General features: G+C 39.4%; 1 long non-coding RNA gene across 1 annotated transcript in view; it reads left to right on the forward strand.

Annotated features, from left to right (window-relative positions):
* Positions 1-23073, forward strand: part of LOC118894514 — a 173049-nt gene that overhangs the window by 20120 nt on the left and 129856 nt on the right. The window lies entirely within an intron of this gene.

A 23073-nucleotide genomic window follows, 5' to 3' on the forward strand; every position in this document is an offset into this window, starting at 1 on the left:
CCACCAGGGAAGCCCCACCAGGTTGTAAAATTCTTCAAGATTTTTGAACCCAAGAACTCCCACATGTTAGAGATCGGACCATCTTGTGTCATGCATTAGAATTTAGTGTGTTATTTTATTTATCCTATTCTATCCCTAATCCATCTGTATTTCAGTAATCACAGCAACTAGTATTTGTAGATTTCTTTTCATTATATCTGGTTTGTCACAACTTTGAGGATTTTATTTAAGTAAATTAAATATCTTAACAGTGTATGAAGTTAGGATTCTGAATATGTAGCTAGAATGTAACCTTCTAAAGAACAGTAGTTTGTTCTGTTGTGCTAAATAGCTTGTTATATTTTGATGAATATTTTGACTAACTCTGGAGATGGATTGATGGGGATAAATTTCCCAAATACTTTAAAGAAAATTATTTATGATGGCTCTTTCATCTGTTAATGGAAGAGTGTTATTTTTCTCTTAATGATTATAAGGATTTTGTATCTTATTTTTAGAATAGAAATATGTAAATAAAATTTGGACTTTGGGCACCAAGTACTTTGAATTTCCATAAATGACTTTCTTTTCATAAAACCAGACTGTATGAGAACTCGCACACTATTGTGCCTTAATTTAGTGTGTAAACAGATTCTTAATATAAGTTATCTTTATTGATGGAATCTTACTAGTGTGTTTGTGCCTATGTCAACTTAATTCTCATAGAGCCTCTTGGGATTTATGGGTTGTTGGATTTTTAAAAATCCATTGGAAGCAAGTGGATTCTCAATATAAGAGTAGTACCTAGTTAAAAGAAAAGCAATATTTTATCTGATGTTACAAAGAGCTCTTCATTTTTAACATTCAATCTCTGAGAAAGTTAACTTATGAGGAATAAATTATATTACTTAGCAACCTTCTATTCATTTCACCACATTGTTAAAAGCTTATATTCTGCAAATAATTCACATAATGAAACAATGGACATAAATTATATACATTAAGAAAGATTAAAAATTCAAATAGTTATAACCTGATTCGAAGGTCATTTGTTCTAAATCAGTACTTAGATTGTTAATTTCTAAGAAAATGAATTTCTAAGTAAATTGTTAATTTATAAAAAGAGCTTTAATAAGGTTTTATTTAGGGGTATCTTGAAGTAGCAAAGGTATATTTTAGAAAAATTCTATATTTTATAGATTCCATTCACTGCTTCTACAATACATATATTTCTACTATGTTTACTGATTGATTGGTATCCTATAAATCGCTTAAATTTTTAACATGGTTCATATTACTGGGGTTGGTCCTCAGGTGTGTATGTCAGAAAGCAAACACAGAGATGGCTGAAATTGGGCAGGCTTTTATCACTCCTAATAAGAATACATTTTCTTAGCAGGTGCAAAATTGAAACTATAAATTGAGACAACACCGAAATAACAAGTTTGCTTGTTGTGGATAATTTCTGCAATATTGTAAAAAGTTTCTACAAATTTAAGACAAGATACTGACAATTTGTTAACATGTCTGAGGCCCTATGATAAAAATCCACGAAAAACCACAACAAAAAAACTGTGAGAAAATTAAAAAAAATTAAAGTTGGTTGTTTGCAATTTAATGAAGACAATGTCTTGAATGAAAATGAAGAAGACAAGTTGAAAGGAACATTAGAAATTGTCTTGCTTGATATTCTAATTTTATAAGAGTGGAAACTGAGACATGCTGAGATTAAGTGATTTATCCAAAGTCATGGTTAGATTGTTCCGGAGTCTGCTTCTGACTCTCTTCCAGTACACTTTCATGCCTGCCACTGCCTCCTATGACAGAGGAACACGTGCCAGATAATTGTAATTGCTTAAGAAAAACCAATTGGAAAAATAGTGAACTGTAATCACACTTGGGCCGAAACAACAGTATTTAGGAGAGGAAACACCATTCTGGAACATCCATCTCAGACTTGGCAAGCTGGAATGACAACCTGCAACTTTGTTTTCACCAGTTATCAATCACTGGTATAATGAGGCAAATGCTACCAGAGAAATTTAATTACCGAATCAAATTATTAAAAATTATATATACGTTTAAATCTTGTACAAAGGAAAGAGGTTGTATTTTCTTCAACCATAAAATTCTCTCCTTCTTCCTTTTGATTTGATGTAAGTCAGTCAAATCTGTATGGAAATAATCCAGAGAGGGCAAAATAAGTCTAACAGATCTCATTCTGCAATACTATGAATCTAAATAGACCTATATTCTATTGAATGATTTTCCTCAACTTCTCCTTAGCTGTGGGTTGAGGAACAGATAATAGCTGAGTCTAATTAAATTTGTTCATTGAGTGCTTTCTAATTTTTTCCATTTCAGTATTTGTATCTTCCTTCTCTGACAGTGAACAGCTCCAATTACACTGAATATGTCTACTTATTTGATCACTATGTAACCAGGTGTCTATTGCCCCTGCTATTCCCTGCTCTGCATGGAAGCTCTCCTCACTCTGCTTGGCCTTTGACACCCCGTGCCAGATCATTCTTCCATGAGGATGCTTCTTCACTCTTCTAGGCTATGACACTCTACTCTGGGTAGCGTTCCTACACAAATGTCCTTCTCACTCACTTCAATTTCTGGCACCCTGAGCTGGGCCATTCAGCTCTCCACACCCCAATCCCTGCTGGCCTGGCCTATTTGCCTACTTTGCTGAACCCTATGCCCTACTTATTGGATTTATGATTAAATTGTTCAAGAAGTAAAGGAAGAGAAAGGGAAAACAACTCCTTAGATTTTAAAATTAAATGTCAAACTTCTAAAATATTTAAGTGACTGAGTATATTATTAAAGAAGAAGGATGGAGTATATTTCTGGAAAGTTTGGTGGGGTTTTTTTTGGTATTAGTTTATAAAAAGAGTGCTGGGCAAAGACTAAGAAGACTAAGCTTTGCTCGCAAAGTTAATTGCAGCACCTTGGAGAAGAAAGCCTTGATTGATAGCTTAAAGTTGATGGAGGTGAGTGACCAATACAATTCCTGCCACAGACCAAGCTTTAGCACCTAGTTCCCTTCCTTCAGTCAAGATTCACTTAATCACACTTTTTTACCCTTTGCAGTGGTTACTTTTTCATTTCTTTGTTACTGAGAAATGGTTCTGGATTTTGTGATTGCAAAGGACCTACTTTTCTGTACCATCAATGTTAATGCTCTTAAATAATATTTTTTTGGACGTGTTAAGTCATTTAAGTCTTTTTTTTTTTAACTTTTCTAGGTCACAGAGTACCAAACACATTTTATGTGAGGGATGGGGATCCACTTCCTCAAAATATAACTGCTAGTAAGACAAGAGCATAACAAAGTTAGCCTCGTCACACAGAAGCAGGTCACGGGGTGTCCAGGTGGAACCACAGGGGTCATTCGTCCAGGGTCCCAGTGTTAACACCCTACCATTTCATGTCCATGATCAGTGGTCACTTCTTTCCTGAGTATCAGCGTATCTCTAAGATTTGTTCTAGTCAATCAGAGCAGAATGCCTTTAATGTGATAAACCCTAACGGCCCCTACAGAATTGTTGCTGTCCGTCATGTCAAGTTCTCCTTTGGAGAGAGTTTTGACTTTATGGATCATTGATTTGATAAACCAAAATGAGCCCTTTAAAGCTCTTGTGTTTTGTCAGGTGGCTGGATTTATCAGGGTTGCATGCTCAATGAAACTGTCTTTCCTGGAGTCTGAACGCCTAGAAGGTGACCAGTGTCTCTTCTTGATGACCTGATGTAGTTACTTGTTTCTGTCCTTCATTCCGTGAAGGAGAGACTTCGCTTTTTCTCTTACTTTTGGAATACCATTGCTGAGAAATGTGCTTCTCTTTCACTCTGTGGAATGCTAGGAAGTGACTTTTAGGCATTCTTCATGGAAGTGTTAATACTTATGAGACAAATGGCTTATTATTGAACTTGGAGCTGGAAGACCTAGATTTGAATGCTGACACTGCTACTTATTAGCAATGTGGTCTCAGTTTCCTTATTTGTAAAACTGGGTATTATCATTATCTCACAGAGTTTTTTCTGAGCCTCAAATAAAATAATTCAAGAAAGTGCCATGCAAATGCAAGGCATTACTAGTATTTTGTAAGAAGTCATTTCTTTAAAGGTAAAACAATTCATTATAAGGAAAAGTCCAAATGAAAGCAAAGTAATAAATAAAATTATCTTAAGAACTGTTGAGAGAATTTTGGTTTTGCAAATGTAAATTTGTTTTCGTATTTAATAAATGCAAATATATTTACTCTTAATGTTTAACCAGTTACTGTAAGTTCTAAAAAGTTTCAAAAATGTTCACTTCAAAAAGTTGTTGCCTTGCTTTGAAAGAAAGTTTAATTTCAAGGACAATATACCTACTCTTTCCCCAAATCATCTCTAAGCAGTAAGTCTAAGAGTATTAACGTAAGGGGAGGTGTTAAGTCTTTATTCAGAGCACACAGCTGATTCCAAGTCAGCTAGCATATATTCTAAGACAACGAAAATGGGGAACAATGATTTAGAGACTCCAGAAGACGCAATCAGATATTACCATAAAGTGGGCCAACCACTGTAACTCTTTCAGCCAATATGTGTTAAAATTCTCTGTCATGGGAAAACTGTATTGGCCCCAGCAGACTGGCAGACATTTATCTCCCTCAACAAACCTGGTGTATTAGACAAAAGGAAGAAGTATATTTTGATGGTCATCATCCTAAATAAGGGGACCATGAAAACAGACTTAGTTTGAGTCTCCCTGAAAGCAGAGCATGAGACAAATATGTGGGTACACATAGTTTACTTGGGAGTTAATCCCAGGAAGCGGAGGTGAGGGAGTGGGGGAGTGAGACACGAAGTGGGGAAAATGGTGAGTTATTGGGCTGGCTACCTGTGTGGACAGTTGGTGATCAATTCTGTCGGAGCCCTTTAAGAATTCACCTTAGAGATGTTCCAGCGAAGGACAGGGAGGCTGGCGCCATTAATTCCTGTCTCCTGTTGGTGGAGGGCCGCCCCTAGAGGCTCATTTGCTCTATGCACTTCCAAGCTGTGCTTAGTGGGGGGGACTTGTGGGCTGTGCTGCCTTGTGTGACATCAGAGAAAGCCCCGAATCTGAGAGGTGCCACAGTGTGGCTTGAAATAGATGCTGGTCACTTGCACAGTATTGTCCTTCACTGCTGTGCTGAAATCTGGTGGGCCAGGCGATGTGGCCAGGTGTCTGCTACAAGGAAGAGAAAGCAGAGAGTGTAAGAGAAGTCATTATGTAATCATTTATTATAGAGGTGAGATAATGTTGTAATTGTAGGATCACTGGCTGTATGGAGTGGAAAATGAGCGTTAAAAGCATTTCTCTAGAATTCATCAGAAGAGAGAATGCTGTGATTCTCATGGTTAATGCTGAGTATCTAAATGGATATATTTCTGCAATGGCTGAACTCTTACAAGCTATTTTCGTTTGCAGGAAACAGGTTTTCAGAAACACAATGTCATATGTTCTGATCCTAAGTTCATTAAGCAACATCTGATCTGTGATTTCGTTACCAAACGCAAGTTCATGTGCCTGACACACAGTGAGGTCAAACACACCGAAATGTCAGAGTTCGGAGCAAAGAAAGGTTTATTGCAGCCCATGCAAGGAGGACGGGTGGCTCATGCCCCCCAAACCCCTGAACGCCTTGAAGGGTTTCAGCAAAGCATTTTTAAAGGCTAGGTGAGGGAGGGGCCTGGTTGGTTGGTGCAAACTTCTTGCTATCGGAATCCTGTGTTCTTGCAGCTGTCCAGGTAGGTCAGGTCATGATGTTCCTGTACACCTCCAACAAGACAAATGTTAGTCTCTGTTCTGCAACTTTTTATCTCTGTATGAATGGAAAAGTGTTACACCCTTAAAGGTCAGAGCCTTGAGAATCCGTGATCCTATGTATTTCAGGCTATAGGCAACATTCTTAACTTGAAGCAAAAGCAATAGAATACAAAGATTAAAGTAAAAGAAACACATCTAATATGGCGTCAGGTTTGTTCTTCCCTATTACAATTTGCTATCCTGGATGAACTTACCCTCAGAAAAGGAGTCTTCTGTGCAAATGGCCATTTTTTCAGAGAAAGTTCCCGAAGCATGGAATACCATATTGGAGTTTTGGTTTGAGGCAGACTCTTGGGGGCTTATTATCATGTTTCAAACTTTTATCATACCAGAGAAACCCAAATCATTGTAAATTGAAGGGTTATTAGGTTAATAAGCATTTCACCCAATCTGAGATTTTGAGTGACCCTCATCTAACCTGCGTCCTTTCTCTTACAGAGGCGCAAAGGAATTTCATAATTTACCTAACATCAGTTTGTGAATGGACAGGCTGGGACCAGCTCCTGTCCCTCCTGGAATTCAGTTCAATATTCTGCAACAATGTCTCAGATAATATGCACTTGCCAATTTGCATAATCAATCTTTCACTTTTGTACCACACAGGGTCACTGTTTAAGTACACAGTGATACACTTCCTGACCTTTAGAATTTTAATTCACTGGGCTTAGTGAAATTCCCCAGACACCTTTAAGAAGTTATGGAAAAGAAAATGAATGCAGGCTTTTGGAATGTTTTGAATACCAAAAGCCAAAACTGCACAAGTAAATGACAAGAGTTTAAAAAGAATGCCTTAACAGCTGGCTGAATAAATCAACCAAAGTTGAAACGTTCACTTAACTTGTCTGTGAAATTTTTCTTCCTTGGAGTGAGGGACTCCTTGGGGAAAAGAGAGTAGCAGGTAAATATTTTCACCTCTTGCTTCCTCTGCAATCAGAATGTGCTGCATGGGTATTCATATGCTCCATATGTAACATAACACAAAACTAAACTTTATAATTTAGCCCATGGTGTGGGATTCAGACTGCCGTGATCATCCCACGTCTGGGCAGGCCTAGGACATTACTGTCAAAGAAACTTCTGCAACAAAATAATGTGCCAGTCTCTGAGTTGGATTTCATGAAGGTACTTCATGACTTAGGCTTATACTTTTGTTGCTGGGGAAATGGAATCCCTACTGTTGCCAGTGAATTTAAGGTTCTTTCTTTGTCATGAAAGAATTTGGAGACGAAGTGATAAGAAAGAATCAGATTTATTTAGAGAGAAACACGCTCCACAGACAGAGTGTGGGGCATCTCGAAAGGCAAGAAGCAAGAGGCAAGAGGCTTCGAAATGTGACATGGTTAATCTTTATGGGCTAATGAGTGGGAGGCTTATTCCAACTACTTGGGGAAGGGGTGGGGATTTCCAGGAATTGGGCCACCTCCCACTTTTTGACCTTTTATGGTTGGCTTCAGAATGTCATGGCGCTGTTGGGTGTGTCATTATCATGCTAATGTATTACAATGAGCATATAATGAGGCTCAAGGTCTACTGGAAGTTGAGTCTTCTGCCATCTTGGACCTAGTTGGTTCTCACTAGTTTTCGTCATGTACTATGGCTATGTCATTCTTTTAAAGGTTGTGCCCTGCCCCCTTCCCTCCTGTTTCACTACTATTTCCTGCCGTTTGGCACCAGCCTGCTGGCTAATGTCTCCCTGTGGCTAGCCAAGGGCTTGTCCTGCTCCATTTGGGAAGGAGGTAGAACCTCATTTTCCCTTATACATCTTCTATGAATCGCTCAGAGTCCTTGGAATGGTCCTTCCAAAGTATCTTAAGTGAAGAACTAATCCAAACCCCGGGTGTGGGAGGGAATGGTGCAGATTCTAAGATGCTCTGGGTCACCTGGATCCAGATGTGGGTGTCTGTGGCAGTGCGTGATGCCCAGGGATGAAGGAGACCTGTTACTGTATTCAGAGCAGCCACAAGCAGCCCTGAGAGTGCATCCTGGCCTCCACTTGAGGGGAAGACAGCAATAGGTAACAGTGCTCCCTGGACTTCTTCCTTCTGCCAGGGATGCCCTTTTCTGGCCACAGGCTCCTGAGGGAAATGAACAGTGAGAGACCCAGGACAGAGAGACAACAGAAACAGTGAAGATTGATGTGGGTGGGCTTCCCTGGTGACGCAGTGGTTAAGAATCCGCCTGCCAATGCAGGGAACGTGGGTTCGATCCCTGGTCTGGGAAGATCCCGCATGCTGCAGAGCAACTAAGCCCGTACGCCACAACTACTGAGCCTACTCTCTAGAGCCCGTGAGCCACAACTACTGAGCCCATGAGCCACAGCTACTGAAGCCTGCGCACCTAGAGCCCATGCTCTGCGGCAAGAGAAGCCACCGCAATGAGAAGCCCGCGCGCTGCAATGAAGAGTAGCCCCTGCTGGCCGCAACTAAAGAAACCCTGTGCGCAGCAACAAACACCCAACGTGGCCAAAAAAAAAAAAAAAAAGATTGATGTAGAGCTGTTTCCTGAAACGTTAACAGAAACTTTAGAGCATGATTTATTAAAACAATCAGAGTGAAAATGCTTGTATATGGACCTCTTATGTCTTAGTTACAATTATTATTTTTATAATTAATGTTCATATTCATATTTATTGAATGAGAGCAATGTACATGGTTAGATAAGTGCTAGAACTAATGCTGGATAGTAAACTTTAAAAAAATATGTTCATAATGGAAAATTTCAAACATTTTCAAAAGGAGAGAGGAGTATAATGAACTCCATGTACCCATTATTCTCTCCAACAATTATACAATTATCAGTCAACAGCTAATTTCATCTGACCTGTACCCACTCTCCATCCATTCTCAAATTGTTTTGAAGCAAATCCCAGATATAATACTTCATCTCCATGAGGTTTATCTTTAATAGTTTTGATATATTTTTTTAAAAAGATCTAATTCTAATAAAATTACTACACCTAAAACTTAATTCCTTAGCATCATATAATGTTCAATCTGCGTTCAAAATTTACTAATTTCTCCATAGTCGGTTTGTTTGAATAAAGATCCATATGAGACTCACACATTGCACGAGGCTGATATGGCCCTTAAGTCTCTTTCAATGTGGTGGTTCCTAGTCTCTCTTTCTCTCTTTTTTTATGGCCTTTTTGTTGTCATTGTTATTAAAAAAATAGTTTGGTTTTAAAGCAAAACGTTGTCATTTCAGTTCATACGTCAGTGTTTCCGTGATTGGTTTGTTCGTGGTAAAAAATGATTAAAGAAGACAATTTAGGTGACCTAAACTTTATTTAATACTCCTTTCAGAGAACTGCAGAATGGGACTGAAGGCAGGAAGCTTTTCCAGGATAAAGAATAAAGAACAAGGAAGAGAAAAATAGAAAATATCCGATTGGCTGGGGCCACAGAGTCAACCTCGTCTGGGGATTGGCTGACCGGATATTCTGTGTTTCTGGTCAATGGGAGCATTTATAGGGATGCAAAGGTTATCTAAGTTTCAGTTCCCTGATAGGGGACCCTGGGCAGGAGTGGCTCCATCTTGGACCTAGAAAATTATTTCAGCATTTGAAACCTGATTTCATTATGCTGCTGCTCATAAGCCCTGCTTTTCCGCCATCCCATGCTCCTGGAGGGCAGTGTTCGTTTTCCTCTGTGGGCCTGTGTCCCAGGCTTATCTGCAGGCATTGCTTCATGGTGAGAATCTTTTCATCTGACCCTGTGTTATAATACCCTAATCATTTTGACTTACAGTTATGGATTAAACTTCATAGTAAACCACTCGTTTGTGCATAGGCCAAAGCAACTACAAGTAAATAAATCGAGGCAGGTTCCCACAGTGGGTAAACGTGGGGGGCTTGGGGCAACCTGGACCAGAGTTTGAAACCTAGTGACACTGGCTGGCTATGTTCTCTTGGGCCAGGACTTAACAGCACCTACTTTCGGTTCCCTAACCCTCAAGGGAGTGTGAGGATGTTGGTATTAGCTACCACAGAGCAGTATTGTTGGGGTTAAAGGAGGTGATGTTTGGAAATTCTCAGCTTGGTGCTCCCCATGCAGTGAGCACTGAGTAAGTGAGAGTGTGATGAAGCCGTGGTGCTCCACTCCCACCGTCATTTTTGGGGTATGTTTCATTTTTTATGCTTTTGAAAAGATACCGTTTTAGATTTATAGTGTAACTGAGCAGATAGTACTTAGGGTTCCATATACTCACCCAGCTTCCCATTTTCCCCATTATTTCCCCTATTATTAATATCTTGCATTCATGTGGTTCCTTGGTTACAATCAGTGAACCAATATTGATATGGTATTATTAACCAAAGTCTGTAGTTTCTATTGGGGCTCCCTTTTTGTGTTGCATAGTTCTCTCGGTTTTGACAAATGTGTGATGTCACGTATCCACCATTACGGTTTCAAACAGAACAATTTCACCATCCTAAAAATTCCCTGGGCTTCACCTGTTCATCACTCCGTCCCTCCCCACAAGCCTTGGGCAGCCACAGGTCATCTTACTATTGCTATAGCTTTTCCTTTTCCAAAATGTCACATAGTTGCAATTATCTGGTGTGTATCCTTTTCAGGCTGGCTTCTTTCACTTAGCAATATGCTTTAAAGTTTTGCTTTTTAAAATGCATGTGATTTAGTTATGGGAAGGATTACACAGTGCACGTTCTATGTGAAGACATGGGAACTGCTTTTGAGTTTCATCCACTTACCTGACACAGTATGAGGCAGATTGGAGGGTGTTCCCTTCCAACGTTGAGCAGAGGGTAGGAGCTGAAAATACCAGGATTCTGGATCCTCTGTAAGTATACTGTTTGTTAAGCTGATGCACATGTGGGTGCAGTGCAGTGGTTCCTATAGCTGGTCTATGACTGGCTCCAACCAGAAAAGAAAGAGTCCTTTGGCCCTGGGAGTTTCTAATTCTATGGGGTTGGAGCTATACTTGGGAATGTGTATTTTACTGGGCTCCCCAGGTAATACTTAGAGCCATTTCTTTGGTAGTAAAATGAACCCTGGCTTTGGCATCAGAGGATTTGGCTTCAAGTCCTCACTATTCATTAAAGCATCAAACACTTATTTAGCTCCCACTGTGTGCCAGACCATGAGCTAGGTTCTGGGTTGCTATAATGAGGAGGTCCGCAGTCATACTTTGCACCCTAATGAGCTTATACTCCAGAAGAGGCAGGCATTCATCAAAGAATCCTATTTATCAATGTTATTCATCCACTCTGCTAGGTGCTAGAAAGAAAATACAGAATACTATGAGAATGTAACAGAAGGGTCTAACTTAGTCTGAATGGGGTCAGTGGTTCACTTTTCCCTGAGAAAATGACCTTCGACTGAGATGTTATCTGTGAAGTGACGACAGGATGTCTGCCATCAGGGCACACAGGTCAACATGGTTTAGAACACCAGGAGAGAGGGCCGAGGTTGTGGAATTAGCCACTCAGCAGCTGTTCTTCTGCAGACAGACAGCCAGGGGCTCTGGCTCTCCAGCCATCCTCCTACTCAACTGCACTGAAATTTCTCACAAATCTCTAAAACATGTTCTATGATTCAGCCAATTATGTTTATCAGAAGCTCAGACAATCAGGTTGTAAATAGGCCTCTCTTAAAGAGTGTTAGAATGTGGTTCTTTTTTTATATAAATTTATTTATTTATTTATGGCTGTGTTGGGTCTTCGTTTCTGTGCAAGGGCTTTCTTTCTCTAGTTGCGGCGAACAGGGGCCACTCTTCATCGCGGTGCGCGGGCCTCTCACTGTCGCGGCCTCCCCCGTTGCGGAGCACAGGCTCCAGACGCGTAGGCTCAGTAGTTGTGGCTCACGGGCCTAGCCACTCCGCGGCATGTGGGATCTTCCCAGACCGGGACACGAACCTGTGTCCCCTGCATTGGCAGGCGGATTCCTAACCACTGCGCCACCAGGGAAACCCTAGAATGCGGTTCTTAAAGCTTCTATTTGGGTGGGACCAATTATTCATTTATGAAAAAATATGCATAGAAGAGAAAAGCATCTGATTTTGTGTCACGATTACGGAAGAACTGTGTAGTGCTTGAGCATTTATCAAGTGTTTTTACTTGTGGTGTCATTTCTTCTTCACCATAGCCTGAGAGATATGGATTATTACCATATCCACTGTACAGATGTGGACGCAAGAGCTGAGAGAGATGCAGAACCCCACTGCAGTCACACAGTGAAGAACTGAGTGCAGCGGTTGGCTATAAGTCAATGGCAGCTAGGACCATTTATTACTACCATTGTGTCAGTTTTGAGCCCCAGGTATATGCTCATGTATCGAAAATATACAATTCAGACACATCGACTTCCCAGGACCTTTCTTCATCCTGAAAGTGAGTTTCTATAGAGGATTGCCTGTGTTTCTTCTCCTACTCTCCAAAGCTAACAAGATCTCCTCAGAAACCTACAGCTCAGTCCAAGGCAAAGCAAAATGAATTATCCTAAAGTTATAGATGTTATTAAGATTTCTGCCCATATGAGCTGGAATTTTGCTTTATTGCCTGATAGATCTTTTTTCAATATGAACTATATTTCTACTCTTCCCGTTAGAGATTGCTGCTGAAATTGGACCCTGTGGGAAGCCCTATAATCAGCAAGGTTTTTTCCTATACATTGGAGACTGTAGGTGACAACATAGGATTGTTTATTTTAGAGGTTGCAAGACTACTTACCTCTCTCCTGATATCTTTCTTCCTATCTTATTATAGTGCATACTGTTTCTAACTTTGAGTCATTCCCTGAAATTTGTAAGGCCTTGTATATAAAAATCCCCTGTAAAATAACATGCTACCTTAAAAAAGTAACCCATTAACATCCATTAAGGCTTAAATGTTAATTGTAACCATGAAGTTTGAAAATTATGGGTAAATAAATGATTTACTACTAAGAAGCCAAAGGACTCTGGATACGTCTGAATCCAAGGACAGAGCCAAAGTTTGAATGATTCTAACAATGCAAAAATATCAGTAAATTATAGGATATTCCTCTCCTCCCCTTTATCTTATCCTAAACTACTACTATTTCATGATATATTTAAGTGTTAATCATGTTGGATACTGTGAGATCATCAAAGATGGTCTAAAATATAGTAAGTCTCTACTGCCTTTTTAGAGCTTTTATTGGAGAACTGGTTTTCTCTGTTTTCCCCTGAGAATTTTGCTTGGCTATTGTGTCTGTTCTAATGCTACAATAGTTGGTCTTAAGTTCGAACAGTGCGGTGGAACCTCATTTTAACCAAACAATATTTTTGGTATATGACCCCTATTTTTAATTTTTATTATATTTTGTATTCTAATAAATTATTCTGAATTTTCCTTCCAAAAATTGAAACCTCTTTAGGGTCTAGGTTTTGCCATGTTGAATTCCAAACCCTATTAGTTGGCTAAGACTTTCTGTGACCTGGTTGAATTGTCAACAAAGGAAGTAGATTTCTGATAAATTGAGTAGATTTCTGATAAATTGAGTATGTTCTTATTCTCTCTAACAAAAAAGTGGAGGAAGGAACATCTTTGCATGGCCACATCACCTGGCACCATCATTTTAACTTTATTCATTAACTTTATTTTGCAACGTGTGAGACCCAAGAGAAAACCTGCTTCTCTTAGCTCTAGCTTGGCTTCCAAATAAAATATTACTCTGTTAGTTCATTTTGCTGTATCACATCAAAGTCTTGTCACTGTGCTGGTGCTAGCTAGGATCCTGACCAGATGGGAAATGGATGAAGTGCATTTTCATGGAGGAGACAGAGAGAAATACAGAGCAGGGGGAGGAGGGTTGGGCTGCTTTGGTTGGGTGCCTCAGTTGGTGATCCCCAGGAGCCAAGAAGCTTCAGTTTCCCACGTGTAGTTTGGATATTGAAGCTAGAAGTGATGAAGGCATAGGAGGTAGGATACAAAGACCAAATTCTTCCAGTTCACAGCTTCATTTTGAGAACAGCCCAGAGCAAATAAAAGGAAGCAAATTCTTATCGGAATAGAACTTCAGCACTCCTGTTGTAAAGGCCAGACTCATGCAGATATATCCTTGGGATTTATCGTATGTAGACTTGGTTCCATTTAAGCAGTGCTCCAGCAATTCGAGAATCCAGGAAAACCTCAAACCCTTTAGACTCAGCTGGAAAGCCTGTGACAGCCACACTGCGAGTGCACGCATGAACCTGAGGGCTCATCGCAAACTGAGTGGAGGATCCTCTAGTCCAGTGATTCTTATTCAGTAGGCATTAGACCACCTATGTCGGAAATTGATGTATGTTAAAATGCAGATTCCTCGGCTCCACCTCCGGCCGACTGGAACAAAATTTCCATGAGGTGAGGTCTAAGAATTTGCATGTTCACAAACATGCTGGAACCTTCTTATTCATACTTATAGCAGGTATCCCTGGGGATATATCAAACCCACCGTGTGGGAATGAAGGCAGAACTTTGAGCCTGCAGCTCAAATGGGCTGGGATATTTTTGGTAGAGCTTCTATTATAGATAAAACAATAGTCACATCAGTAGCAAAGGGCTTCAAAAAACGTTCCAGTGTCCATGGGTGGCATAGTTTCCTGTTGTTCTCAAATCCTGATATGTACTAGAGAAATTTCATTTTTTTCATCAAGTCTCACAGCTAATAAATGTGCTGAGGCTCTGAGTGTACCTGTAGTTCTTGCATTGGAATGTAATCTAACAGAATAAAATTTCATAGACCTGTTTGGCTAACATAGTAGAACAAATACATTCGTGTCTGTGCACTTACATAAGTTCACATTTTGCTTATTTATATGTTTTATTATTTAAGAAACATGGGGTAGGCACTGTCCTAGTGCTTTAATTATAATCTAATGTGATGTTGTTATATTATAATTATAGTATTAAATTATAGTAATTTTTTTTGTCATTGATGATGTCTTTTTTCCCCACATAAATTATAGTAATTTAATATAATATTTTATCATTTTAATAGTATTTAGTTTTTTTTATTTTTTTATACAGCAGGTTCTTATTAGTCATCAATTTTATACACATCAGTGTATACATGTCAATCAGTCACCCAATTCATCACACCACCACCCTCACCCCACCGCGGCTTTCCCCCCCCTTGGTGTCCATACGTTTGTTCTCTACATCTGTGTCTCAATTTCTGCCCTGCAAACCGGTTCATCTGTACCATTTTTCTAGGTTCCACATATATGCGTTAACATACAATATTTGTTTTTTTATTTCTGACTTACTTCACTCTGTATGACAGTCTCTAGATCCATCCACGTCTCAACAAATGACCCAATTTCACTCCTTTTTATGGCTGAGTAATATTGCATTGTATATATGTACCACTTCTTCTTTATCCATTCGTCTGTCAATGGGCATTTAGGTTGCTTCCATGACCTGGCTATTCTAAATAATGCTGCAATGAACATTGAGGTGCATGTGTCTTTTTGAATTATGGTTTTCTCTGGGTATATGCCCAGTAGTGGGATTGCTGGATCATATGGTAATTCTATTTTTAGTTTTTTAAGGAATCTGCATACTGTTCTCTATAGTGGCTGTATCAATTTACATTCCCACCAACAGTGCAAGAGGGTTCCCTTTTCTCCACACCTTCTCCAGCATTTGTTGTTTGTAGATTTTCTGATGAAGCCCATTCTAACCGGTATGAGGTGATACCTCATTGTAGTTTTGTTTTGCATTTCTCTAATAATTAGTGATGTTGAGCAGCTTTTCATGTGCTTCTTGGCCATCTGTATGTCTTCTTTGGAGAAATGTCTATTTAGGTCTTCTGCCCATTTTTGGATTGGGTTGTTTGTTGTTTTACTATTGAGCTGCATGAGCTGTTTATATATTTTGGAGATTAATCCTTTGTCCGTTGATTCGTTTGCAAATATTTTCTCCTATTCTGAGGGTTGTCTTTTCGTTTTGTTTATGGTTTCCTTTGCTGTGCAAAAGCTTTGAAGTTTCATTAGGTCCCATTTGTTTATTTTTGTTATTATTTCCATTACTCTAGGAGGTGGATCAAATAAGATCTTGCTGTGATTTATGTCAAAAAGTGTTCTTCCTATGTTTTCCTCTAAGAGTTTTATAGTGTCTGGTCTTACATTTAGGTCTCTAATCCATTCTGAGTTTATTTTTGTGTATGGTGTTAAGGAGTGTTCTAATTTCAGTCTTTTACATGTAGCTGTCCAGTTTTCCCAGCATCACTTATTGAAGAGACTGTCTTTTCTCCATTGTATATCTTTGCCTCCTTTGTCATAGATTAGTTGACCATAGGTGCGTGGGTTTACCTCTGGGCTTTCTATCTTGTTCCATTGATCTATGTTTCTGTTTTTGTGCTAGTACCATATTGTCTTGATTACTGTAGCTTTGTAGTATAGTCTGAAGTCAGGGAGTCTGATTCCTCCAGCTCTGTTTTTTCCCCTCAAGACTGCTTTGGCTCTTCGGGGTCTTTTGTGTCTCCATACAAATTATAAGATTTTTTGTTCTAGTTCCATAAAAAATGCCATTGGCAATTTGATAGGGATTGCATTGAATCTGTAGATTGCTTTGGGTAGTATAGTCATTTTCACAATATTGATTCTTCCAATCCAAGAACATGGTATATCTCTCCATCTGTTGCTATCATCTTTAATTTCTTTCATCAGTGTCTTATAGTTTTCTGCATACAGGTCTTTTGTCTCCCTAGGTAGGTTTATTCCTAGGTGTTTTATTGTTTTTGTTGCAATGGTAAATGGGAGTGTTTCCTTAATTTCTCATTCAGATTTTTCATCATTAGTGTATAGGAATGCAAGAGATTTCTGTGCATTAATTTTGTATCCTGCAACTTTACCAGATTCATTGATTTGCTCTAGTAGTTTTCTGGTGGCATTTTTAGGATTCTCTATGTATAGGATCATGTCATCTGCAAACAGTGACAGTTTTACTTCTTCTTTTCCAATTTGTATTCCTTTTATTTCTTCTTCTTCTCTGATTGCCAAGGCTAGGACTTCCAAAACTATGTTGAATAATAGCGGTGAGAGTGGACATCCTTGTCTTGTTCCTGATCTTAGAGGAAATGCTTTCAGTTTTTCACCATTGAGAATGATGTTTGCTGTGGGTTTGTCATATATGGCCTTTATTATGTTGAGGTAGGTTCCCTCTATGCCCACTTTCTGGAGAGTTTTTATCATAAGTAGGTGTTGAATTTTGTGAAAAGCTTTTTCTGCATCTATTGAGATGATCATATGGTTTTTATTCTTCAATTTGTTAGTATGGTGTATCACATTGATAGATTTGTGTATATTGAAGAATCCTTGCATCCCTGGGATAAATCCCACTTAATCATGGTGTATGATCCTTTTAATGTGCTGTTGGATTCTGTTTGCTAGTATTTTGTTGAGGATTTTTGCATCTATATTCATCAGTGATATTGGTCTGTAATTTTCTTTTTTTGTAGTATCTTTGTCTGGTTTTGGTATCAGGGTGATGGTGGCCTCATAGAATGAGTTTGGGAGTGTTCCTTCCTCTGCAATTTTTTGGAGGAGTCTGAGAAGGATGGTTGTTAGCTCTTCTCTAAATGTTTGATAGAATTCACCTGTGAAGCCATCTGGTCCTGGACTTCAGTTTGTTGGAAGATTTTTAATCACAGTTTCAATTTCATTACTTGTGATTGGTCGGTTCATATTTTCTATTTCTTCCTGGTTCAGTCTTGGAAGGTTATACCTATCTAAGAATTTGTCCATTTCTTCCAGGTTGTCCATTTTATTGGCATAGAGTTGCTTGTAGTAGTCTCTTAGGATGCTTTGTATTTCTGCGGTGTCTGTTGTAACTTCTCCTTTTTCATTTCTAATTTTATTGAGTCCTCTCCCTCTTTTTCTTGATGAGCCTGGCTAATGGTTTATCAATTTTGTTTATCTTCTCAAAGAACCAGCTTTTAGTTTTATTGATCTTTGCTATTGTTTTCTTTGTTTCTATTTCATTTATTTCTGCTCTGATCTTTATGATTTCTTTCCTTCTGCTAACTTTGGGTTTTGTTTTTTCTTCTTTCTCTAGTTCCTTTAGGTGTAAGGTTAGATTGTTTATTTGAGATTTTTCTTGTTTCTTGAGGTAGGCTTGTATAGCTATAAACTTCCCTCTTAGAACTGCTTTTGCTGCATCCCATAGGTTTTGGATTGTCGTGTTTTCATTGTAATTTGTCTCTAGGTATTTTTTGATTTCCTCTTTGATGTCCTCATGGTTATTTAGTAACATAGTGTTTAGCCTTCATGTGTTTGTGTTTTTTACGTTTTTATCCCCTGTAATTCATTTCTAATCTCATAGTGTTGTGGTCAGAAAAGATGCTTGATATGATTTCAATTTTCTTAACTTTACTGAGGCTCGATTTGTGACCCAAGATGTGATTTATCCTGGAGAATGTTCTGTACGCACTTGAGAAGAAAGTGTAATCTGCTGTTTTTGGGTGGAATGTCCTATAAATATCAGTTAAATCTATCTCGTCTATTGTGTCATTTAAAGCTTCTGTTTCCTTATTTATTTTCATTTTGGATGATCTGTCCATTGGTGTAAGTGAGGTGTTAAAGTCCCCCACTATTACTGTGTTACTGTTGATTTCCTCTTTTACAGCTGTTATCAGTTGCTTTATATATTGAAGTGCTCCTATGTTGGGTGCATATATATTTATAATTGTTATATCTTCTTCTTGGATTGATCCTTTGATCATTATGTAGTGTCCTTCCTTGTCTCTTGTAACATTCTTTATTTTAAAGTCTATTTTATCTGATATGAGTATTGCTACTCCAGCTTTCTTTTGATTTCCGTTTGCATGGAATATCTTTTTCCATCCCCTCACTTTCAGTCTGTGTGTGTCCCTAGGTCTGAAGTGGGTCTCTTGTAGACAGCATATATATGGGTCTTGTTTTGGTATCCATTCAGCAAGCCTGTGTCTTTTGGTGGGAGCATTTAATCCATTCACGTTTAAGGTAATTATCGATATGTATGTTCCTATGACCATTTTCTTAGTTGTTTTGGGTTTGTTTTTGTAGGTCCTTTTCTTCTCTTGTGTTTCCCATTTAGAGAAGTTCCTTTAGCATTTGTTGTAGAGCTGGTTTGGTGGTGCTGAATTCTCTTAGCTTTTGCTTGTCTGTAAACCTTTTGATTTCTCCATCGAATCTGAATGAGATCCTTGCTGGGTAGAGTAATCTCGCTTGTAGGTTCTTCCCTTTCATCACTTTAAGTATATCATGCCACTCCCTCCTGGCTTGTAGAATTTCTGCTGAGAAATCAGCTTTTAACCTTATGGGAGTTCCCTTGTATGTTATTTGTTGTTTTTCCCTTGCTGCTTTCAGTAATTTTTCTTTGTCTTTAACTTTTGCCAATTTGATTCCTATGTGTCTCGGCGTGTTTCTCCTTGGGTTTATCCGATATGAGACTCTCTGCGCTTCCTGGACTTGGGTGGCTATTTCCTTTCCCATGTTAGGGAATTTTTCGACTCTAATCTCTTCAAATATTTTCTCGGGTCCTTTCTCTCTCTCTGCTCCTTCTGGGACCCCTATAATGCGAATGTTGTTGTGTTTAATGTTGTCCCAGAGGTCTTTTAGGCTGTCTTCATTTCTTTTCATTCTTTTTTCTTTATTCTGTTCTGCAGCAGTGAATGCCACCATTCTGTCTTCCAGGTCAGTTATCCCTTCTTCTGCCTCAGTTATTCTGCTATTGATTCCTTCTAGTGTAGTTTTCATTTCAGTTATTGTATTGGTCATCTCTGTCTGTTTGTTCTTTAATTCTTCTAGGTCTTTGTTAAACATTTCTTGCATCTTCTCGATCTTTGCCTCCACTGTTTTTCCAGGTCCCTGGATCATCTTCACTATCATTATTCTAAATTCTTTTTCTGGAAGGTTGTCTATCTCCCCTTCATTTAGTTGTTTTTCTGGGGTTTTATCTTGTTCCTTCATCTGGTACATAGCCCTCTGCCTTTTCATCTTGTCTATCTTTCTGTGAATGTGGTTTTTGTTCCACAGGCTGCAGGATTGTAGTTCTTGTTTCTGCTGTCTGCCCTCTGCTAGTATTTTGTTTTGATAGAAGAGTAGAATTGAAGTAGCAGTAGTGTATCTAGTGATCTGATGTCAGAGACATTTTACTTACTTTCTTTGTGGTGTCAGTTGGTACATAGAGGATGGGCATTGGATTCAGACAGACATTGGTCCCAGCTTTTCCACTCACTGGTTATGTAACCTTAGGCGTATTATTTAACTTCTCTGAATCTCTGCTTTCTCAGTGAAGAAAAGAGGACAGTAGTATATTACTTCTATAGTATAGAAATTTACCTTAATAACTGTGTCTGGAGTGTACCAAATGCTCAAGAAATATGGTACCCTTCGTTGCACTACAGGGAGGAGTCAGGTGGCATGTTGTAGCTTCTGTGTGCTCAGCTATGGTCCGTTATTGAGGAATATTTCATACTTCATCTTTCTTTATTATTCTTATACCTTTCCTTTATCCATAATGCAGCCGTTCCCTTCTGCAGGAACAATGTAACATGGTACCAACCACGCTGCGTTATTAATTTTGCACCGAGCCTACTGACAGTGACCTCTCCCGCAGTAGCCTTCAATCCTTTGCCTTAAAAAATGTCTCACAAAGCTTCTCCACTGGGCAGCTGTGAGCATTATTCTTAGTCCTCCTACTGCTTCAGTGGGGCACAGTCATCAGTAATATGTACATTTGCAGTTTGGCTCAGGTCTCTTTCTCTGCTTTGCTCAAAAGGTACCACTGACCTTTCTAATAAGCTGGGTTGCAGTTGACTGAGCTTGCACATAGGAGGGCCAGTGAGAAAGTAAATCTCTGTTTCTGTCTAGCCAGTGATGAAGAGTCAGGAAAAATTCCAGTCAAAGTCCATAAATCTTTAATTTTCCTTCCTGAAGGGATGTGAGAGGATAGCTCTCCTGTCTTTACATGTGATAGCATTCCTGAATGCACAGGGAGGGTTTTTCATATCAAATTTTTGTGCCATAATTGTGGGTGGCAACAGCTAGCATCCTGCAGTTAGCTGTGAAATTAGATTTTGGACCGGTAAAGGACAGCAATATGTCTGGGGTTTGTAAATCACCTGAGCTCTTCAAATGGACTATGGACAGAGTGTATTTATCAGGCCAAAACCCCACAATAAGCAGGAGGATCAAGGTGGGCTCAGGAACAATGTCTGGAATCCATCTAAAGCATCAAGAGAGAGGGAGGAATTAAGGTCATGGAGTCCGTCATTTTATTCCACATAAAATGGACATTTCAGCCTGTCCAAAAGCACAGAGAAAGAAGTTGAGCTTCTCTAAGCAGTTAAACCAGCTGTTAGCAGAGCAAGCATGTATTTTAGGAAGCAGTACTAGCCAGGATGTAAGAATGCAACTCCCGGTCCCAGGACCACAGGGATGAGTGAAAGAGGGGTTGGCAAAGATTGGGAAAGGCTTTTCTCACCTGAGAAGCAGAGTTCCAGGACTCTCCAGAGGGCCAGAGTAACTGCAGAGCTGAAATGCAGCAACCCAGAACAAAGGGGCTGCTCTCTGGGGGCCACAGCTGGCGAAAAGACTGAAAACTCAGATCCTAAAATTCTGCCAGGCCCATCATATCAGCAGGCCAACATGAAATGGCTGCAGGTTCCACTGGTGACATGAGGCAGTCAGCCTGCGAATTGCTTCTTAGGTCCTAGGCGAGTGATTCAGAGTAAACATTGAGAGAACTTGATAGCAACTTGCTATTGCTGTGACATCCAAGTGTGGAATCTGCGGGTGTATATTGTGTGAGTCTTGGACTTTTAAGATTTTATTTCCATTTTGTTTTATTTTTAAATACAAATTAGAAGAATAGTTGGCCCTTCATCACAGATTGTTTTTATGCCCACCTGTGTTTTCTTTTTCCCCAAGCCCTCCCACTACCCTTCTATCCATCATCCACAACTCATCCCCACATAGAAAAGCTCACAATTTTAAGTCACAGGTTCTTCTTCCCTCAAGGTAACCTCTGATTCTGCACCCAGTTCCAAGATGTACATGTGTGGGGAAATTTTCCCACACCACCAAGCAAGACTCTGACACCAACTGGATGTCTTACAATTCAACTCAGTTCTGACACTATCTACCTAGAGGTAGCATCAGATCCCACAAGTTAGGACTCAGTCCTATAAGACTAACCCCGCCCCCAAATTCAGACCCCAACTGCAAGTCCAGTTTATCACCTGTGCTTCTGACTGATTAGCTATAGCTTGGAGGTTCCAGTGACCTCCTCCTTGAGTTTGATTAAAGTACTAGAGCAGCACAGAACTCAGGGAAACATTTTACTTACTAGATTACCTGTTTATTTTAAAAGGATATAACTCAGGAAGAGCCAGATGGAAGAGATGATAGGGCAAGGAAAGGGGGAAGGGTGAGAAGCTTCCACGCCCTCACTGAGGGCCACTCTCCCCAAATCTGTACGTGTTCACCAACCCAGAAGCTCTCCCAACCCTGTCCTTTTTGGGTTTTATGGAGGCTTCATTACCTAGGCATGGTTGATTAAATCATTAACCATTGATGACTGAACTTAGTCTCCAGTCCCTCTCCCCTCCCTGGGGTGGTGAGGCTGAAAGTTCCAAGGCTCTAATCATATGGTTGGTTCCCCTGGCAACCAGATCCCATCTTTATGGGCTTTGCACAAGTCACCTCATTAGCATAACAAAACTCCTTTAGGAAATTCCGAGAGTTTTAGGAGCTCTGTGCCAGAAACAGGGACGAAGACCAAAAATATATATATATTTTTTTTTTTTGAGAAAGTAGTAAGGATTTTTATTGTCAAAACAAGTTAAGAGAAACAAGCATAACAGAAGACACAAATAAATTAATTGTTCTGATCATTTTAGACTCCAGGGCATCTCTGTAGGAAGATCAGCTCAGCTCCTTGTGTAGACACCATACTGTCCAAAGCAAAAGGCAGCAGAAATTTGAGACAGTGTTCAAGACAATGATTGAACATGTACACAGTGAGGAGAAATGAAAAGGTGGTTTCCCTAGTCCCTTTCCTCAGTGAGGTACGTGTTTATAAAGGTATGAGGCTCATCTGGGGGGGAAAATGATTGCATACAGAAAATTTTTTAATTCTTCCACCTCCCAGGAAAAAATTTTTCAGGCCCTGGCCTGAACAAGAAACTCAAAATAGGGTGACACTAGTTTCATATGAACCACAAGACTATACTCAAACGGCAGTTGCCGCCTCCTTTAAGAAAGTTTAACGTCCATTTATCTATACCAAACCA

The sequence above is a fragment of the Balaenoptera musculus genome, chromosome 4 (assembly GCF_009873245.2).
Source record: "Balaenoptera musculus isolate JJ_BM4_2016_0621 chromosome 4, mBalMus1.pri.v3, whole genome shotgun sequence".
In the NCBI taxonomy this organism is placed as follows: domain Eukaryota; kingdom Metazoa; phylum Chordata; class Mammalia; order Artiodactyla; family Balaenopteridae; genus Balaenoptera; species Balaenoptera musculus.